General features: G+C 40.4%; 1 protein-coding gene across 2 annotated transcripts in view; it reads right to left on the bottom strand.

Moving 5' to 3' along the window:
* Positions 1–12784, bottom strand: part of LOC132760829 (blood vessel epicardial substance-like) — a 75345-nt gene extending 62561 nt beyond the window's left edge. The window contains exon 1 of one of the 2 annotated variants that reach the window (XM_067467366.1): positions 12650–12784. The gene's annotated coding sequence lies outside the window, so the exon portion shown is untranslated. Of the gene's footprint in view, positions 1–10200; positions 11200–12649 lie in introns of those variants that run through there. The other variant, XM_060753101.2, reaches the window with a different exon arrangement.
* Between the last annotated feature and the right edge of the window lie 9460 nt (positions 12785–22244).

Raw genomic sequence — 22244 nt, 5'->3', positions numbered from 1 at the left:
GAATGCCATTGATCAGAATTAATGAGGTTAATATTAACATCAAGTGAAGCAAAATGGTAGAGATTAACAGCACAATCCAATTTAGGTTTATTCACAGATAAGTCCTAGTAAGTGAGTTAAGTGAAATTTAATGGTGTCACAAATGGTGAAGTGAGGTGCCCCTGTCAGGAAGCAGGTTACAAGGTTCCCCCTATAACTATATAACCATACTACGGAATCGGAGATGGTGCTAGAAGAGACAAAAAAGAATACCCTTTGTAAATCTATTCTGGGAGACATTGAAATGATTAGGTACAATGCAAAAAAACTAAAAACACTGTCGCATTGCATCTTGTTGACACAGGCATGCAGAGATCTTGCATTATATTTATACCTACATAATAAATGTTATGTAAATGACACAAGGAATTGACTCCCAATATCTGTCTTAACCTAGGAAGCTGCTCTGAAAGATGCTCCCACCTACCTTAATTGTGGCAACAGTGCTATGATTGAGAATATGTAGAATATCTTAATACCAAGCAGTAACAGACCTGCACACTATGAATCTGTACCTGCAATGCAGGATCCCAGTCACCATCTTTTGTAAGATGTTTACTCAGTGTTTACATAATGGCACTTGGTACATTTTTCCAGATCAGGAACGGGAATGAAAAAAAGTGAACATATTTTCCTGCAAAACGGAAAAGAGTGAATTTTGCCATTGACTGAACAGAGGAGTGTATTGTTGCTTTTTGAGGCTGATCTTTCACCATTTGAATGTGTTCCTGCCTTCTCCCTCAACCATGTTTGCCAATAAGCAAACATTACAAGAAACCTGTGTAGTGCCCAACAGAGCATTTTCTCCAAGTTCTTAAAGAGCTACTGTGAAACACTGTTTGGTAAGTGTAAATAGTACAAAGGCAGTAATATTATGGTAAGTGTAAAACAATACAAAAAAATCAGTAATGTTATGGAGGCCACACATTTAATATTAGTAGAAACTGTTATTTTCACATTTGACTGATGAATCAAATCAAAACATACAGGCAGTTCATTTCATGATATTGAGAGTTAATCTGCTTTAAAAAATACATAAATAAAAGAAAACACCCCAAAGTTGGCAGTCAGCAGTTGGTCAGTTCTAAGCAACTGAACTGTGTTACATAACTGTCCTGACCTTGAAATACAAAGGGATGCCTTAGACTTCCTAGACATTGGGAAATTGTTTTCTGTTTTGGAAAAACACAAGTTCCTATAATATAATGGACCACTTCATAGAATTATATGTAACATATCTCAGTATTTTTATATGTTCAATTAACACTGTTCTGCCAACTTTACAACAGTTGTGTTACATTGCAGCCCAAGCCTTGTAAATGAGTTTATAGAAACTACTAGTTCACATGCTGACATATACCCATGTCTCTTACTTTGGGTCAAAAGGAAATGGGAATAATGTGGTAAAGGTTCCATGCATTGCTACTCAATCATGGTGAAGGACCTAGAAAATGCCTAAAGGGGACTTTTTTCTTTTTTGGAGATGGATAAATGAAACTATGGATACCAGTCCCACAGATATGGGGACTGTACAGAATTTCTCAAAACCACTGTGACTTGTGGTGTTTTTATGCAGAAGATTTTGTCACAACAGGATGTGGGGAACTACTACATACACTAGAATAAAGAGTCCCCAAGACTTCATTGCTTACATCCCATCACTTCCTTCTTATCCTCTAGGCATAAGGGATCCAGCTATTTTGCTGCTGATGAATCCCTGTTGGTGGAGATGGGGGATCCATGCTGGGTTTTTCTACAGGTCGCAGCTGTCCAAGGTACTGAAGCTCTTTTAGATATAGGTTCATAATCTTATCCAGCAATTCTGTATTAAAAGTTCAAACTGAAAACCAGAGGGGACTCAACAGCCACACATACAGAGAACTCATCAGCTGCCAGTTATGAAATGGGAAATGAAATGCATGAGCAAAGGATTGAGGGAAGGGTATTCAACTTGTGCTATGATCAACACAGCCTCAACTCCATACAACATCAAACCAGAACGGAAGGTATTTCCTGAAAGAAGACCCACTGGGAATCTGCTCTCTTATACACCATCAAGTTTTTGTCGAAGGCTTTCATGACTGGAATTACTGGGTTGTTGTAGGTTTTTCGGGCTATATGGCCATGTTCTAGAAGCATTCTCTCCTGATGTTTCGCATGCATCTATGGCAAGCATCCTCAGACGTTGCGAGGCCTCAGTGGTGTCAGGACCTCACATCCTCTGAGGATGCTTGCCACAGATGCAGTCAAAATGTCAGGAGAGAATGCTTCTAGAACATAGCCATATAGCCTGAAAAACCTACAACAGCCCATCAAGTTTTCATTTGGTTATTTGAACCAAAGGAGCAGACGAGCTTCATATGAAGCACAGTATGTGTCATATGAAGCACACATGCATGCACGCGCACGCACACACAAAATGGCATATTCCCCCTTCCCCTGTGCTAATCTAACACACACCCAATCAGTTTCCTGGCAAGACTTCTGGGGTGCCAGATTTCCTTACTGTTGTCTTAATACAATTGCCAGGTGGTTGTGATTGAGCTCTCTAGATGAAGTGGTAGCAGAAGGCACACTTTCAATAAGCATAAAACTAAAACAAACTGCTGACACTGCAAAGCATTTTATCTCAGCTCAGTTGAATTTTTTTTCTTCTTCTTGTTTATCTCCTTCCAAAATATTAGTATGTGTATATGTGATGGAGAAGGAGAGAGGGAGAGAAACTAAAGCAACCAAGATAGACTGAGAAGATAGAACTTTTAAAGCTATCTTTGATGGTTGCATCACATTTCAAATAAAAGAACTCATCCTCAGAATGAATTCAATTCAATATTAACAGAAGCAATGTTCTGAAAGTGGAATATATTGCTGTCAGTTTTCAGGCACAATCAACAGCCTCAAATTTAGGAAACTGGTGTCAGTTTCCTATAGATGTCAGAATGCTTCTGTTAGACTCTTTGAAGTTTTATGACCAGTGTGACAATTGCCATTTTCTGTATAGAATTTCACTTTGATCTCAGCTTCAGTATTATATTACTGTGCATTTATTTGTACCTGAGGTTTGAATATTGTATCATGAGATGATAATCCACAAACTGTATAATAAAATAAACTATATAGTCTTAAAGGTTCCACAGGGTCCGCCCCCCCCCCCCCCCCCCCCGCACTTACTTTCCCACTTTTTACATCAAGACAAACATAGCCTATCTACTTGAAAATTCTCAGGATCTGGCATTTTCTATAATCTTTGTGATGAGTACCACCCTCTTTGCAGATGTGGCATAGTATAGTAATTTAAGTGCTGTACTAATATTCTGGGAGACCAAGGATCAAATTCCTATTCATATGTTCTCACCCACGGAAGTCATCAACTGCTACTTTGCTCCCTGAGTAACCTTGGATAAGTCATATTCTCTCAACCCAAATAGGAGATAATGTTGAAACCCCTGTGAACAAATCTTTCCAAGCAAAACCTAGCATACAATGGTCACAATTCTGAGTTTATCCGAAGGTATGTAACAACTATTTATTTATTTATTTACTTCACTTGTATACCGCTTTTCTCCCTCCAGCAGGGGGTTCAAAGCAGTTTCCAACATAATTATGGCAAAATTTAATGCCTCACATACAGAAACCTAACACAACAACAATAACATACAATTATCAATTAAATCATAAAACTATCACCTTCCTTTTCTGATACTGAAATTAGGTAAAAGATATATGTAGAATGTGAAGATCATTTTGCTAAGAATGTGTAATTAAGGACACATGGGATATAGGGCCCCAAGAATTTATTACCTGGGAAGCAATATCATGTATACCCTTTGTTGTTTGACCTGGACTCCTTTTTCTAAAATTTATAACATGGAGAATGGAACAAATCAGAGATAAATTAATGGGATGCACTTTCCTTTATGTAAGACTTTTTTAAGAGGGGGGGGGGGACAACAAACATAATAAAGTCCAAAACTAGGGTGATGTTAGTCATAAAAAAACAACTACCAGTAACATAATGAAGTCCAAAAGACTGTGGCCCTTTTGAACCCAGAATGATTTCCTCTATTGAGTTGTTAATTTCTGTTGGGGAATCTGAGCTGTTAGACTCAAAATTAACCTTCATTTAGGGTAATTCCACCAATATATAGCAGAGTACCAGGAGTAAACTCCACAACTAGCAGAAACTAACGTGTGGTGAGAAGGGATAGCCTTCTAATCTTTAGGATGGCTTAGGATTGCAGAACTGGAACTTTAAAGTAAAAGAAATATATTCTTGATATAATAAAGTCTTGGAGCTAACTATCCTGCTAAATCTCATCTTCTAAGAAAGGTTAAAAGGTAAAAAAAAAAGTCAATGCAGCTACATTTTGCCTATAGAGAGGCAAAATGCATCCTTACTGAGAAAAAGAAAAGCAAAAGAAAACAATGGTGGAGTGGGCATGGCCTTCCCAGGGTAATTTGAACTTAAAAGGAAGTTCCCTCACATAATTCCATTACTACATCATCAAAAGGGGAGGAGACAGTGGCTAGCAATAAAGACAAAGACCTTTAGGAAACATGCATAGCAAGGTGGGGAAAGGAATCCCTGAGCCTACCTCTGTCTCTAGTCTAGCTACTCATTGAGGACTGGAAACCTGATGGCACAAAGACTTGTGTAGTCCAGGGATGAAACTCAAAAGTTTCCACTAAAAAAGAAATACTGAATCAGTCAAAACCTGGTAACATGCTGATTCAAAGTTAAGACAGAGATTTTCATTGAAGTCTAAGTGCATGTGATATCCATAACTGTATAAATATAAGGGCATCCAGGGTCAGTTTTCATCTAATCATAACCAGGAATCTGAGCAATCTACAAATCTGGCTGCTGAACAGATTATTTCATGGTCTAAGAGGTCAAATCAGTCCCATGTGACAGTTGTCATGTAGAATAAAGTACAGGGGAGTCATCAAAGAGTAAACAAAATTTTGAAAAACAAAAAAAATGAATGAATATCAAGTGAAAACAGACACTAGTAAAGGAAACTGAGTTTACCTAAAACTACTTGTTTTCCTGTGCAGGGATATCAGAAAGCCTTGCAATGTTTGCAATCAGACACCATGTTAATACAGAATATAGTTTAAGATAAAACTCTGTTTTCCCTCTGGCTAGCAAGGCTCCCTTTTCCTCTTCTCCCCGACATTTTTTCTCAGTAGGTTATGATCCTAGTGGGTAATGTCTTACACCATTTTGAGATAAGACTCATTGTTATACTCAGATCATAGGCCTTCTCCACAACGTTTTGTCATTTCAGCTGAAACATCAGACTGTAAAAAAAGTTAATAGAGGGCTCATCCAGATGTAAAAAAGTTGTCTTTGTTTTGTCCCCAGTTTGCATCCAAACCCTTTCTTGACCTAACCAGGATTTTTCTCCTTTCCTCCTACTTCGTGTTTCTCTTCTTCTTTCTCCTCCCATCTCTTGCATGACACATACAACATTTCAAATTTTGATTTTCACCAATTTCCATTGAGCTTTATTGATAGTCAAAGGGCTGTAGCAATATTATGCTAGTTAAATAACAGGATCATTTTCTTTTGGTGCAACTATTCTTCTTTCCTTGCTTGATCTCTGTTGAATCTATGTCTTGGAAAGAGTAGCTGTGTTTACTGACAGTAGCCATCATAGCTAATTCCTGGATAATATAAGCAGACAACCAAGTAGAGATGCGAGTATATTTCATTTCAGGAAATACTAGGTTTAATCTCATTTGGAAAGTAGGAATGAAAAAACCTCGGCAATGCCTGGTGTTCCTGGGAAATTTTTGAGGATTGAGAAATTACTGTGCTTCAAAAACATTTAAAGCCCTCCAGATGGGAAAAACATATGAAAGTATCAGGCTTTGTTTCCATTTCATTTTGGAGATTCTTATTACTTTTTCAAGGTATTTGTCTTTTAAAGTGATAAAATAATATCATATGTTTAAAAATCCCCGATATATATATATATATATATATATATATATATATATATAATAGCAAATAGAAATCTTTTTGACGAATCTTCATCCAATTGTGTGAGTGGGTGAAAAGACAGGACACTCGAAGCTTAGAAGTTTTTTTCTGCTGCTTAATCAAATTCTTTATGCTAGACTTTCCGCAAACGTAATGGCTTATGAAAGAGCCATTCTGTTTAGAACAAATACATATTGCGAACATCATCATAATCTCAGTTGCAAAAAAATGAGAGCAAGGTGGTGCCTCAAGGAACATGTAGGCAAAAATTCAACTTAGGGGCTACAACTGTGCAAAAAGGAAAAAACAAGGGAAGAATATATTTCTTTCAGTCTATAAAGCTTTGGATACAACTCCTTATTCCTCATAGTACTACTGGAATAAAAAATAAGTTAACAGAATGGGATAGTTTTTTTTATATCTTAAGGTACAATACTCACATTGGCACCTGGGTAACTTGACCCAGTTTTGGAAGAGAGCTGATTTTTTGACTAAAATTTCTAGACTTACTCATATGTTTATAGGGTACTTATGAGATGCCTAGAAATAGTAGTGAAAAAAATAAACTCCCTCCCAAAACTGGGTTGAGTTATCCATGTGCTTACTCATACTAGACTTACTCATAAGTTTATAGGGTACTTATGAGCTGCGGTGGCTCAATGGGTTGAACCCTTGGGCCGGTTGAACTGCTGACCTGAAGGTTGGTGGTTCAAATCCACAAGACGGGCTGAGATCCCATCTGTCAGCTTCAGCTTCCCTTAAAGGGACATGAGAGAAGCTTCTCACAGGATGGTAACACATTCAGGCATCCTCTGGACAATGTCTCTGCAGACAGCCAATTCTCTCACACCAGAAGTGACTTGTATTTTCTCATGTCACTTCTGGCATGATAAAAAAATAGGGTACTTATAACAAGTACACCTGGCTTGCAAGAGAGACAAACCCATGTTCAGCACATACAATATGCTACAATGCAATGCACATGTGATCCCTTGACAATATACAATGGGGGGGAAATGTATTTAGTCAGATACCAATTGTACAAGTTCTCCCACTTAAACAGATGAGAGAGGCCTGTAACTGACATCATAGGTAGACCTCAACTATGAGAGACAAGAGAAAACACATCCAAAAAAATCACATTATCTGATTTTTAATGAATTTATTTGCAAATTATTATGGAAAATAGGTATTTGGTCCATAACAAAAGTTCATCTCAATACTTTGTTATATATCCTTTATTGGCAATGACAGAGGTCAAACATTTTTTGTAAGTCCTCACAAGGTTGGCATACACTGTTGCTGGTATGTTGGCCCATTCCTCCATGCAGATCTCCTCAAGAGCAGTGATGTTTTGGTGCTGTCACTGGGCAACACAGACTTTCAACTCCCTCCAAAGGTTTTCTATAGTGTTGAGATCTGGAGACTGTCTAGGCCACTCCAGGACCTTGAAATGCTTCTTACGAAGCCACTTCTTCGTTGCCCTGGTGGTGTGCTTGAGATCAATGTCATGCTGAAAGACCTAGCCACGTTTAATCTTCAGTGCCCTTGCTGATGGAAAGAGGTTTGTACTCAAAATCTCATGATACATGGCCCCATTCATTCTTTCATGTATACAGATCAGTCGCCCTGGTTCCTTTGCAGAGAAACAGCCCCAAAGCATGATGTTGCCACCCCCATGCTTCACAATAGATATGGTGTTCTTTGGATGCAACTCAGCATTCTTTCTCCTCCAAACACGACGAGTTGTGTTTCTGCCAAACAGTTCTACTTTGTTTTCATCTGACCATATGACATTCTCCCAACACTCTTCTGGATCATCCAAATGCTCTCTAGCAAACTTCAGTTGGCCCCGGACATGTACTGGCTTAAGCAGGGGGACACATCTGGCACTGCAGGATCTGAGTCCCTGGCGGCGTAGTGTGTTACTGATGGTAGCCTTTGTTACATTGGTCCCAGCTCTCTGCAGGCCATTCACAAGGTTCCCCTGTGTGGTTCTGGGATTTTTGCTCACCGTTCTTGTGATCATTTTGACCCCACGGGATGAGATCTTGTGTGGAGCCCCAGATCGAGGGAGAGTATCAGTGGTCTTGTATCCCTTCCATTTTCTAATTATTGCTCTCACAGTTCATTTCTTCGCACCAAGCTGCTTGCCTATTGCAAATTCAGTCTTCCCAGTCTGGTGCAGGACGACAATTTTGCTTCTGGTGTCCTTCGACAGCTCTTTGACCTTCACCATAGTGGAGTTTGGAGTGTGACTGTTGAGGTTGTGGAGAGGTGTCTTTTATACTGATAACAAGTTCAAATAGGTGCCATTACTACTGGTGATGAGTGGAGGACAGAGGAGCCTGTATGTGAGACCCAGAAATCTTGCTTGTTTGTAGGTGACCAAATACTTATTTTCTGCCATAATTTGCAAATAAATTCATTAAAAATCAGATAATGTGATTTTCTGGATGTGTTTTCTCATGTTGTCACTCATAGTAGAGATCTACCTATGATGTCAATTACAGGCCTCTCTCATCTTTTTAAGTGAGGGAACTTGTACAATTGATATCTGACTAAATACTTTTTTTCCCTCACTGTAGATGAAAATTAATAAAGAATTTTGTACTATCTTAACATCTGACAGATTTGTTATGGAACATAACCTTTCATGAATGTATCTATTGCATATCTCTATGTTAGTTGCAGCAGGTTAACTTTTTAGACACTGATAAGAAAGGTATATGAGATAAGACTAGTCTGGATTTTGGACTTGGAAGCAGCATACAGACGCTAAGAAACAGAGGAAGGTATCTTAAACATGTATCTCAGTCGTATTGATTCTGACAGCAATGGCTGTCAGGTCCCTTCTACAGTGCCATATAATCCAAATTGTCAAAGCGGATCATCCGCATTATCTGCTTTGAACTGGATTATATGAGTCTACACTGCCATATAATCCAGTTCAAAACAGATAATCTGTACTTTATATGACAGTGTAGAAGGGGCCTCAGATTGTAAGGCTCGTTTCTTTCCCAGTCTACCTCATGTTGGATCTATACTGCCCTATATTCCAGGATGTGATCCCAGATTATCTGCTTATCTCAGATTTCCTGGCAGTATAGACTCAAATAATCCAATTCAAAGAAGATGATCTGGGCCCCCTTCCATCTCATCCTATGGCAAGAGACAGGTTAACGTGGATGGCAGCTTTAAAATCTGAAGTAAATTTGGAGTAAATTCACTGCCCACAAATTTTAGAGCCACCAGCCTGCAGTGATGCATGTTAGCAAGGTTCACTGTGATTTGGGTGTTAGTCTATAACTGGGGGAGACGAGGGTTCAAATGGTTGCTGGGCCATGGAGACCTTCTGGGTGATCTTGGGCAAGGCCCACTCAGCCTGAGGCAAAGGCAATGGCAACTCCTCCTCTGAACTATTCTTGCCTAGAAAATCCTGTTACAGGGCTGCCCTAAGTCAGAAGCACATGAGAACAACATGAAACCTGATAGTATGAGTTTCTGTCTTTTCTGATTTATAGCAACCCTTCCTAGGGGTTTTCTGGGGCCAAGGGAGTGTGACTCACCAAAAGTTGCCCACTGAATTTCCAAGGCTGAGCAGGAAATCCAACCCTGATCTGCAATCCTAGTCCAAGGATCAAACACCAAAGGCAGTTGTGAGTGCAACAGCCCAGACGGTCATAGGTAGTTATACTGTTGAAGGTCACAGAATTGGGTCCTTTAAGCATAAACAAAGTGCCTTCTGTTCCCTTACTGACAAAACCTTTCAAATCTAGGAAGCTGGAACTCCAGGATAATAATAATAATAATAATAATAATAATAATAATAATAATAATAATTTATTGCCCGCCTTTCCTAATTGTTCAAGGTGGGATACAACAAATTCAAAAACAAATGAAAAATACAATAAATCACTAAATTTAATAGATAAAAACACATAAATAAATAAATACTTATTACAAACACAGGACTGGCATATGGTGGGAAAGATAAAGGTTTTCCCTAACATTAAGTCAAGTCATGTCCAACTCTGGGGGATGGTGCTCATCTCCATTACTAAGCCGAAGAGCCAGTGTTTTCAGTAGACACCTCCAAGATCATGTGGTCAGTATGACTGCATAGAGTGCCATTACCTTCCCACCAATGTGGTACCTACTGATCTACTCACATTTGCATGTTTTTGAACTGCAAGGTTGGCAGAAGCTGGGGCTAACAGCAGGAGCTCACTCTGCTCCCTGGATTCGAACTGCCAATCATTCAGCCAGCAAGTTCAGCAGCTCAGCGGTTTAACCCGTTGCACCACTAGGCGCAGTGGTAATAGAATGCAAATCAAAATTCATATTGAAAGTTGACTGGGTAGGCTTGCTGGAAGAGATGGGTCTTCAATTGCATTTTAAATTCTGACACTTTGTTTAGCTGTTGAATCTCTTCTGGTAGGTCATTCCACAGTCATGGGGCAGCCGATGAAAAGGTCCTCTGGGTGACAGTCACTTGTCGGGTTCTGGCTGGTTGGAGTAAGTGTACCCCAGAGTGCCTCAGTGTCCTAAAGAGCAGATTGTGGAGGAGAAGGCGATCCTGAAGATAACCTGGACCCAAATCGCGTCTTCTTTGAGAGAGTTTTCCTCCCATAATTGACATTTTCAAAACACCAGGCAAAAGGCAAACATTGGCAAGCAGGGGCATTTCCGAAGGTTAGTGTTGGTTACATGACAGCTCTCTTCCTTGGGGGCCAAAGGGTGCATCTAAAACTAATTCAGTTTGAGACCACATGAAACATCACAACAAGGCTATGGAATCCTGGGAGTTGCACACTAGAGCAGTGGTTCCCAACCTGTGGTTCGAGGACCACCAGTGGTCCGCAAGAACAAAAATATGATCCGCAGCCTCACCATTACTACACAGTTGCTTCAAAACCACATGGCAACTGGAGTGACTGGTCTCACAAAGCCCTCCTATAGTGCTGAGGCAACGGGGATCTCGGGAGGAAAGAGGCTGGCTACCCACAAAAGATTACTACTACTATATCAGCTCTAGATTATTAAACATGGTTTTCTGTGGGCAAGCAGATGGCAACTACTGGATGGCATATGTTCAGTATCAGAAACTAGAGCTGATGTGGTCTATCCAATGCAATTTTCTGAATCAGTACCCCAAATAACCAAACTAAATCTAAATTTGACCAAAAACGGATTTGTAACCTTTTTGATACTAACATTTGAGAGTGGTCCCCGGTCAAGTGGTCCCTGCTCAAAGTGGTCCCTGGTCAAAGTGGTCCATGGTCAAAATGGTCCCTAGTCATGTGGTCCCTGGTTACAGTGGTCCCAGCTCAAGTGGTTGCAGGTCAAAGTGGTCCCAGCTCAAGTGGTCCCTGGTCCAAGTGATCCCTGGTTGAAGTGGTCCCAGCTCAAGTGGTCCCTGGTCCAAGTGTTCCCAGCTCAAGTGGTCCCTGGTCCAAGTGGTCCCTGGTCAAATGGTCCCTGGTCCAAGTGGTCCCAGGTCAAGTGGTCCCTGGTCAAAAAAAGGTTGGGAACCACTGCACTAGAGCATGGATCCAGGTTAAATTCAGTTTCTGCCTCCTGCAGAATTCTGTGGCTTGTAGTTTAAGGAGGGGCCTTCAAACTGCTCTGCCAGACAATCCTGGGCCTCAGTAAACTACAAACCCCAGAATTCTGCAGGAGGCAGAAACTGGATTTAATGTTGATCCATGCTGAATCTAGTGTGATAAGGCTGGAGATCTTTGGCCTTCTCTGCCCGGGTGTGGTGGGACCTTACCAAACAACTCCTTGGATTCCCTAGCCTTGAGCCATGGCAGTTCAAGTCGTACCCAAGTGCGTTAACTAGACAATGGATAAGGCAGGCGTGGGCAAACTTGGGCCCTCCGGGTGTTCTGGACTTTCAACTCCCACAATTCCTAACAGCCTACTGGAGGGCCGAAGTTTGCCTATGCCTGGTATAGAGGCATCCAAAGTCTCCAGCTTGGGTGAGACTTCCCTGTCCTTCCCCGCCGCGAAACAGACGGAAGAGGCGCAGCAACCCCTTCGCCTCTTATCTCTGCCGGACAGACGGAAGGGCAGAGCGGCGGGATCCCCGAAAGGGGCCCTTAAGGCTTGGAGTCAGGCGGGAGGGGCAGGAGGGCAAGCCAAGGGCCAAAAGGGCGGAGGGAAGGAGGGAGGGGGCTTGAGGGAGAAGCCCCGGCCCCTTTGCTGCTTATTGCGCCTCACCGAATCCTAGAGTTGGAAGAGCCCTCGTGGGCCATCCAGCCGAACCCCCTTCTGCCAAGAAGCAGGACAACCGCACCCCAAGCCCTTCCGGCGAGCGTCTCTCCTCTCCTTCGCCCCAGACCTGGGCATTTGGGGCGTCAAGGCGGGCGAAAGGAGGGCGAGGGCGCGAGGGCTCTCCCAGAAACCTCTGAAAGGGGGGGAAAGGTGTCGGGGGGCGAAAAAAGCCCTTTCCCCAGCTCTGGGTGTGGGGAGACTAGAGCGAGGGTTTCCCAATGGAGAGGGCGGTGACGCCTCCCTTGCGAAGTGCCTCCCAGCCAGCCTCCGCCCCAGAGAAGCCCCCCCCCCCTCGGTGGAGGAGGGAAGCCCCTCCGCGCCGCTTCCCTCCCCCCGCTTTACCTCCGCGCCTCTCCTTGCGCCCAACTTCGCTCTGGCAGCGCCGCAGCCTCTACCTCCGGCCAACCCGGGCTGGGACTAAAATAGGCGGCAGCAGCAGCGGCAGAGAAGGAGCCGCCACGAGGCGAGCGCTGGGCGGCGCCTGCTCCGGGGTCAGGACGGAGAGGGAGCTTCCGAGGGGGAGGGGGAAAGGCCGAGGAGACCCCCGCCGCGCAAGCGCACTCCGCCCGGGACACCTCGGCGGCTGCCGTCGGGGGAGAGGAGCGCCCTGCCCGTCCTTGCCTCATAGGTAGCCCGCAGTTTATATGGGAAGCCGGGGCCCCAGAAATGACAAACTACAACCTTTCTTAGTGAGGGGAGAAGTTGGCAAAAACTCCAGCGGTCAGAAGAAAGAAGCAGACCGAGGGTGCATCTGTACTGCAGAATTAAGGCAATGTGACTTCGCTTGTACCGCTCTGGCTCAATGCTGTCGAATCCTGAGAGTGAGGCAGCAGCTCTCATTTGCCAGAGAAGGGGCAAAACCTGCTGAAACTACACTTAATAATAACAATAACAATAATAACTTCTTGCTGCTGCAAGAAGATCGCACAGACAGACTACAAGCAGAGGCATAACACCATTGCTCAGATGATTCATTGAAACTTGTGCCACAAATACTATCTGCCTGCAACAAAGAACTGGTGGGCTCTCAAGCTGGAAAGAGTTAAAGAAAATGAACTACTCTGGGACTTCCAAATTCAGACAGACAGGATTTTGGAGCACAATACTCCTGACCTCACGATCGTGTTAAAAAACAAAGTATGGATTGCAATCCCAGGTGACAGCAGGATTGAAGAGAAACAACTGGAAAAGCTGACACGATATAAGGATTTAAAGATCGAACTGCAAAGACTCTGGCTCAAGCCAGTCAAGGTGGTCCCAGTGGCGATCAGCACACTGGGTGCAGTGCCTAAAGACCTTGGCCTGCACTTAAACACAATTGGCACTGGCAAAATTACCATTTGTCACCTGCAAAAGGCCACCTTACTGGGATCTACACGCATTATTCGCTGGTACATCACACAGTCCTTGGCACTTGGGAAGTGTCCGACATGTGATCCAATACAACAGCCAGTAGAGTGTCTGCTGTGGACTCATCTTGTTGTGTTTCAAATAATAATAATAATAATAATAATAATAATAATAATAATAGAAACAACTGGAAAGGCTGCCACAATACGAGGATTTAAAGATCAAACTGCAAAGACTCTGGCACAAGCCAGTAAAGGTGGTTCCTGTGGTGATCGGCCCATGGGGTGCAGTGCCTAAAGACCTTGGCCTTCACATAAACATAATGTGGAACAAAATGTTTGGCTGATTGAATATTTTACCAAAAAAAAATAATAGCATTTTTCCAAACTGCCTGTATTATGTTAGGGATTGCTGGGCAGTGAAGTATCAGTATCAGTATTCACACTGATACACCCCTCCTCCAGGGCCCAATCTTTGCCTCAGAAGGACTGACAAAACATGTGTAAGCTGTGGCATAATGTAAAATAAACCATGTGTAGTTCACATAGGATCAGCCCTCATACTGCCTTGCCAGGGAAAGAAAATGTGGCACGCAGGTGAACAGTAAAGAACAAGTAGTTTACACTTATTAGTTCAGAACAACATATGTACAATGTGATCAGTTGCATCAAATGTCAAATGTCCTTTTAGAGAGATTTCTTTGTCCGTATGAGAGACCTTTCAACAGCTAAGAAGCAAATTAGTCTGTCTCTCTCTGCTTCTCTCTGCACCTGCATAGCTCAAAACCTGAACAAAAATACAACAGTATCCAAAAGTTCCTGGGCATTGCCTGACCAATCAGCTTCATGCATCTTTTTTGCACTTGACACACACACTCATAGATTCCTTGCATGCTCCAACACAAGTTTCCTTTATCATAACGTGTTTTATTTTGCAGTGATGGGGAATATGTCATCCGTTCAGAAATATGGAAATGTGCAAGTCAGTCTGTACTTCCTTTCTATTATGAAGTAATAATAAGTAAGCAATTGACAAGTAAGTATGAAGCATCAAAATGTGCCATAAGTTTCAGAGTATGTGACTTAAAAAACTGTAAATAATCATGATAAAAAGTCAAAACTTTATTACTAAGGAAATACATTCAGTTTTTACATGACTCCAGCCTTCACCACTCCTGATCTGGCATTTTGTAATTTCTCATGCATTAGGAACATAAAATGCAGTTTTTGAATATAATGATAATGAAAGTAATTCTTATTCTTTCTCACTGTGTCATTTTCCCTTATCCAAATGGACATTTTTCCTGTATAATCTTCACATCATGGAATTAGAACCCATTCATCTGTATCTAAATGCACAAAAGGCAATAGGTGCTTGATTAAGAGATTCACTGTCTGGAAGTATCACATTTATTGCTATGTATGGTCTTAATCGTTCCTCATGTGCAGTTACCTCAGTTACAGCATATGAATACTGTTTCGAAGTAAGTGCAGTGGTGTCAATTACATTTGCCACTATTGTTCTAGCATCTGCTAATTTCAGCGGACACCAAAGATTGGTTTTGAAACAAACCCCAGGTAGCTCTGGCATCATTACATTTAATTTAATGGTATGGAGAGAAAAAGAAACACGGGACCTTTAAGTTGCAACTGAGTTTATTGTGTTGCCAATGAATGATACAATTGATTAACATCAAAACAATGTAATGCTTTGAAACTGTTTTCTAATGAATCACTCTCAGACAATGGGCACCTTATGTAGCTGATTAATATTCTGCTGTGCTTCTTTTCTGAGACAGTAGATAAACATGCTTTTGTCAAAGGAACCCTGTAAACAATCAGAAACAGACCCATTTTATAGTCTTTCATTTAACTCCAATTTGATGGATTAGCCTGTGGCCCAGTTTTGGAAACTAGCTGAAACCTTGAACTATGTATCTGATGAAAAGGATGTGGTACACAAATACTATTACCATAATAACTGTTTACATTTTCAAGGTGTCACAGGATACAGTCTAACATGTCCCTTCACAAAGTTTGGGAGATCATATTGCCGCATGAGCACAGTATTACCATAACACATTGCGGCATATCAGCACAGATCAAAATTGAGCAAGAACCAGCTGTGAAAGTCTATTTGTGTCTGATGTCCAGACCAGTAATTAGCTCTGGAATGAATGCCAACTAGGACAATAGGTTCCAGAGTAGACACAACTATATTTCTTTCACCAAATGCCACACATGCAGAAATCATCATGTATATTTAAAAAGGAAGCACAAGTACCATAAGCCAGTGCTAAAGCATATACTGTATATACTCAAGTATAAGCTGACCCAACACCTAATTTTACCACCACAAAAAAAAAAAAAAAAACCTGGGAAAGCATATTGATGAGTATAAGCCAGAGGTGGGAAATGCAGCAGCTACAGGTAAATTCAAAATAAAAATCAATACCAATAAAATGACATTAATTGAGGCATCAGTAGGTTAAATGTCATTGAATATTTACATAAATCTGTAATTTCAGATAAGAGTGTCCAACTCTGAACCATTATTCTAATCTTCTTCAATGTAAATGTGCTTACATGTCCTTCCAATCATAATAAAAAGAGTAAAATAATAAATACAATAATACAGGAAAATAATAAGTAATAATAACAGTAATAATCGAGTAAAATAATAAATAATAATAACAATAATAAATACAGTAAAATAATAAATTTAATAATAACAATAATAAAATTAAATTATAAATGTAATAATAATAATAACACCAACAACAGAGTAAAATAATAAATAACCTTGACTCGAGTATAAGCTGAGGGGGGCTTTTTCAGCCTAAAAAACAGCTGAAAAACTAGGCTTATACTCGAATATATACAGTATTTTGAATGCAGAAAGTCCCATTGGTCTTTGCAATGTTGAGCTTAAATGATTAGTTAGCAGCTTGTAAGAAAGTCTGTCTGAGTGTCTATAGAACAGCATTCCCTAATTTGCTCTTCACTTACTAAATCGAACTACAATTCCATCATCTGAGCCACTGCTCCACATTATCATGTTGGTTCCAGAGTGATTGAAGCTATAGCATAGTTGAAGGCAGATGCTGTAGACCAGTGTTTCTCAACTTATGGGTCCCCAGGTGTTTTGACCTACAACTCCCAGAAATCCCAGCCAGTTTACCAGCTGTTAGGATTTCTGGGAGTTGAAGGCCAAAACATCTGGAGACCCACAGGCTGAGAATTACTGCTGTAGACCCAGTGTGATCCTGTTATTCATAACATGGAGCAAATACAACTCCGTGTTTAAAGTTCATGTGACAAAAGCAAGACTGTGAAATGAGGGGATGTCACATACTGTGTTGAAATTATAGACTTTTTATTCACACCTGTGTTCAAAAATAATACCTGTTGTACACACGTGTAATCAACACAGAAAAGCAGAACTTTCAAGTGTTTCTGTATTAGTAACATTTCTCTTTCTCCAAGTCATGTAACTACCCTAATTTCATTGCATCAGAGTTAACTGTGTTTCCACATATTGGAAACATCTCTAAAGAACAAATGTCCAAAGCAGCCTGTACAGTACACTTTGCTTCTTGGTACAAACCAAATAGCCAATTAACAGTAATTGGAAGAAATGAATAAACTCAAAAAAGAGGCATCCATCCTTATATTCACAAACATGCAATCAGTAGATTCAGACTCATAGACCCTATTTCACGTGATGGCTTTAACAATACCATTATCCTGATTGACTCTGGCAAATGTCTTCATCCCTTTTACATTTTTTCACTTTTATCAAATTACTAAGAATGGAACAGTAGTTAAAACAGTAGTTAAAGAGTAAAATGATAAATATAATAATAGAGCAAAATAATAAAGCAAGAGCACACAGAGAAAATTTGATAGGTCAGAAAGTGTGGGTGGGGAGATTCTTTCTGTTGGATTTCCCCTTGCGCAATTATTAAAATATGTCAAAGTTGAATGAAAAGTAATGCATCCAGCTTCGTTACTTGGGTTTGGATGGGAATATTTTAATAAATCAAATGGAGAAATAATCCTTAGAATGTGCTCTTTAACTTGCTTGAAATTTCTCTCTGAGAGATACAACAATCATCCTGAATCAATCTGTCAATTTTTGCTTGTGAAACTCGGTGGTTGCTATCATAAGACGTCCAACTCTTTGTTTCTCACACAAGTCAGATGTTCCCACTTCAACATCTTTAAACTTACTTGCCCAATGATGCACAGTACTCACATCAACACAATCACTATAAACAGCTAGCATTCTCTGATGAATCTCCTTTGGGGTGACGCCTTCTGCTGTCAAGAATTTAATGACTACACGTTGCTTAAGTTGCATTTACCAACCGTCTGCAAAGGTTTCCATACTTCACACTTTAACAACACAACTGTTCAATGCTAAGGCTTCCCACCAAAATGGAACTGTAGAGGAGAATCAACTGAACAAACCAGTACCTGCTGCATATCAGTACTGCCATCTGTCGAGGAGTTACGAAGGTGGAGGCATTACTTTTCATTCAACCCTCGTACAAGTTGCAGTGATATTGTTTTAAAGGTACAATATGCATTACACTAGCTTTCAAAGATTATTGTCAGCGAAAGGGTCAAAGTCACTTATTTGAGATGTATATAAAATTGCTGGATAAGTCTTGGGAGTATTTTTGGAAGTAAATCCCACCCAAACATCTTTACCTTGGAGATTACAGGCAAAGGCAGTGAAATCTTGGTCTTCATCAACCGGAGCAAAGCCATTTAAGAGCCTGGGTTTTTTTTCATGGAAAAACTGATTTTATTTTGTAGGTCGCAAAGTATTTTCTGGGAACTCACAGCATTTCCAAGGACTTTTCATTCTTACTTCCCTGGTCAGTTTGAATTTACCCAATGTTTTCCAAAATGTAATGTCTCTCACACAGTGTTTATGTAAGACACGTCCAGTTCTGTTCCATTCCTCCCCAATAAGAAGTCTTATTCCCAACCAATGATCAGAAGCAACACAGCTTTCTACTTCCTCAGTACTTATAAAAGTAGGGTTTCTTCAACTCTGGCCTTGCTTTAACAACAACGACAACAACAACAACTTTATTTGTATACCACTCTGTTTCCCCAAAGGGATCCAGGGCAGTTTCCAATATATAAGGCACTCAATTGATGGAAAGAAATCCATACAGACAAATTACATTTGACAATATAAAACTAATTTAACTTAACAAACAAAATAACAACAATGAAAAGCATCATAAAATACCAAAATCCTGTTAAACATACTAAAAATTTATTAAAACCCCATTTCATTGTAGTTCCATCAGCAGAGGTTCAACAAACCAATGGCCAGGATTCAGAGGCGGCCCTAGGTAATTTTCAATGGTAAGCAAACAGTATTTTGGCGCCCCCCGCCCCCAACCGATCACTGATATATATTTTCTGTTCGTCGTGGGAGTTCTGTGTGCCATATTTGGTTCAATTCCATCATTGGTGGAGTTCAGAGTGCTCTTTGATTGTAGTTGAACTATACATCCCAGTAACTACAACTTGCATATGTCAAGGTCTATTTTCCCACAAGAGTGCCTCAAGAGCGCCCCTGGGCAACATCAACTATACTGCAAATGCTTACTTTGTGTAATGGGTTGAGCCGCCCCTGCCAGGATTACAAAATGAACGTGGCCAACTATAAAAGGGCTGGGCAAGGTGTAGTGCAAACAGCGTATCATAGGGCTGGGTAAGTGGATGAAGTGCAGGACAGAGTGCTATCTGGCTACCTAGGGACTGGGCCTAGAGACTAATCATTTTTGAAAATTTGCTGGAACACCCAGGTTTTTAGATCCCTATGAAGGGATGTCAGTGTGGCGACTTGCCTAATCTCCCTGGGTAGGGTGTTCCAAAGTTGGGGGACCACAACTGAGAAAGCCCTCTTCCTCATCACCACCGACCATGTTGTGATGGTGGTGGTAGTAAGAGGAGAGCCTCTCCGGTAGATCTTAGAGCCCGTGCCAGTTCATAAGGATAGATGTGATCCCGAAGATAGACAGGGCCCAAACCGTTTAGGGCTTTATAGGTCATAACCTGCACCTTGAATTGGGACTGGAAACTTATTAGCAACCAATGGCGCTGCTTTAATAGGGGCGTCGTTCATTCCCTTTACTGCTACTATTACTGCTGCTGCTGCTGCTACTACTACTACTACTACTACTAATAATAATAATAATAATAATAATAATTTTATTTCTTAACCACCTCTTCTTGTGGTTCAAGACAGGTTACTGAATAATTAAAACACATAAACATTGTAAAAATATTACAAATACACATATTAAAACGTATTTCTATAAAATACGTATTAAAATACACAAAACGTAGATTAAGCAAAGGACACTAGAATTATTAACCATCTAAAATTACATTTGGCTTTAAAGAACATTTACATTTCAGTATTTTCCGTGAGTTTCCATAGTTGTTAAGAGTACTGATAATACATCTGCTAGCATGGTTTCTTTTTCTTATGAATTATGTGAACAATGCTGTTTGGGAGATGATTTCTATAGAAATAAACAGTGAGCATCTGGAACTAAGTTCTGCTGAAATTCATTGGGTATGCTATCTCTATGTGAAGGGCCTTGAGCTGTGCCTTGAGTGTGGACCTAGGGTCTTCTCAATGCAAAGCATTTGTTCCTCTACTGACTTACAACTCCTGCTTTCATATCTCTGCCATCCCATCTGGAGCAAACATCAATGTATCTGTTCCTCTTTGTTTTTATCTCTTTTCCCCACTGTCCTCCATTCTTCTAGAAGTGCGCTGTACTGACTACTCCAGGAAATTCAAAGGACTATACGGTGACATTCTTTTCTAAATCCTTGACTGTAATCGGATAAATCCATAGTTAATCAGGCAGAAAGTTCAAAAGATTATTCTTACAAGACATTTTCTAAAGTGAAGGAGAATGCAGAGAACCTTAATTAAAAAAAAAACAAAAACCAGCCATCCAGCAGCAGTTCTTAATAGAGGCTTGTCAGGTATTTGTTTTGCAGGAAATATATGGAGATGTAATCAAATTTTGTTATAAACTATCAAGCTGTCTCATCATTATGCATGTGTGGGCATCTGGAGGCATGAGGAAGAAGGTAAAGAGCAGCAAGCATAAAAATGTTTTAATTTATATTCATGATGATAATATTGGTGCTACAAAATGGAGCAGAAAACAACTATTGTGGCATGTTGATATTTGTAGTATAGATGGTCATGCAGGGGGGGAACCCAGAGTGGTATATGTAAGGAAATATCCCACCGTGCTCAAATATATATATGAGAGACAGTGCCGATAAAGCGTTTTGCTTGAAGCTTTCAAATCATCTTTAATGTTTTTGAAGCCTCAATGAAGAGAAAAAGGGAACACTTTCAAGAGGACAGTTTTCATACTCATGAATTTGGCAATAGATCATTTCCCCCTTGATGTGTATTTTTGAAAAATACACAAGCACACTCCAAAGGCAGAAATGATTTGTGAGCTTTTAGAGAAACTTTAAACAAAATACCTTCTAAGCTATATGTAGCAGGCCCTGTGGATATTCTGTCAGCCTCAGCTGTCTTTAACCATAAATGGTATTGTTTGTGAAAACAACAATAAAAATGTATTCTAGTAAATAGCTAGATTAGTCAATGAGAAATAAAAACAGTGGGCAGGAATAAGATTTCAGATACATGAAGATTTAACAAGAACTAGTTGATTGGGCACATGCAAAACACCACATATCTGTGCCATCCATGAGGAATTCTTTTGCTCAACATGCAGCCCATGTATTTCTTCCTGATTTCTCAACCAGGGAGACAGTGAAGTAGTACGTGAAGTAAATAATTCTGAACCCCACTTATAAATATCATGCTCTGGAACCTGTGCAGTGCAATTGTTGCATGTTTACCAGAATCAAAGTCTTTTGTGTTTGGTATGGCTTTACTCTGAGCTAAGTGTACATAAAATTACATAATATTCATACATTTACATAAAGCAACATCACAACCTGAACCTTTCAAACAGTTTATAAACCTAAGGCATACATGACCATACATACTATAAATGTTCCCCATATGTAATACCTTTATATTTCCAAGGATTTCCTCTGTTGCTACCATAGTTTTCATGTCCATTCTGTTTCCACAGGGCATTGGAAAAGCATCTAGCTATGTTCTTATAGCAAGAAGCAGACCAAGGAATTTTCTGCCAAGATCCACTGAGATGTTCTAGAGATCTCCATGAATGTCTTCAGTCTGCAACAGGCTTTGAAAACACAGCTGAATGTTTTTTCAGTCTGCTTTGTTTTCCACCAGACTATAGAACAGTTATTGAAAGTATTTATCAAAGCAGCATAGTAAGCTTGAAGGTAGACTTTCATTGTTGCAGAGGGAGGGAGGCAATACCTTTTGCAAAGACACAAAACACATGTGAAAAGTCAAGATAGAATTGCTCTTCTGTATGTCACTAGCTAGACATTTTCAAAGTAAAGTCCAAAGGAAAGGTGGATAACTGCATGGAGATAACTGCATAAGTCAGTTTTTCACCCTGACCCCCATGCAA

This window comes from Anolis sagrei, chromosome 1 (genome assembly GCF_037176765.1).
Source record: "Anolis sagrei isolate rAnoSag1 chromosome 1, rAnoSag1.mat, whole genome shotgun sequence".
NCBI lineage: Eukaryota > Metazoa > Chordata > Lepidosauria > Squamata > Dactyloidae > Anolis > Anolis sagrei.
Note: the sequence above shows the minus strand (reverse complement) of the source record. Positions and strands in the feature narration are given on the sequence as shown.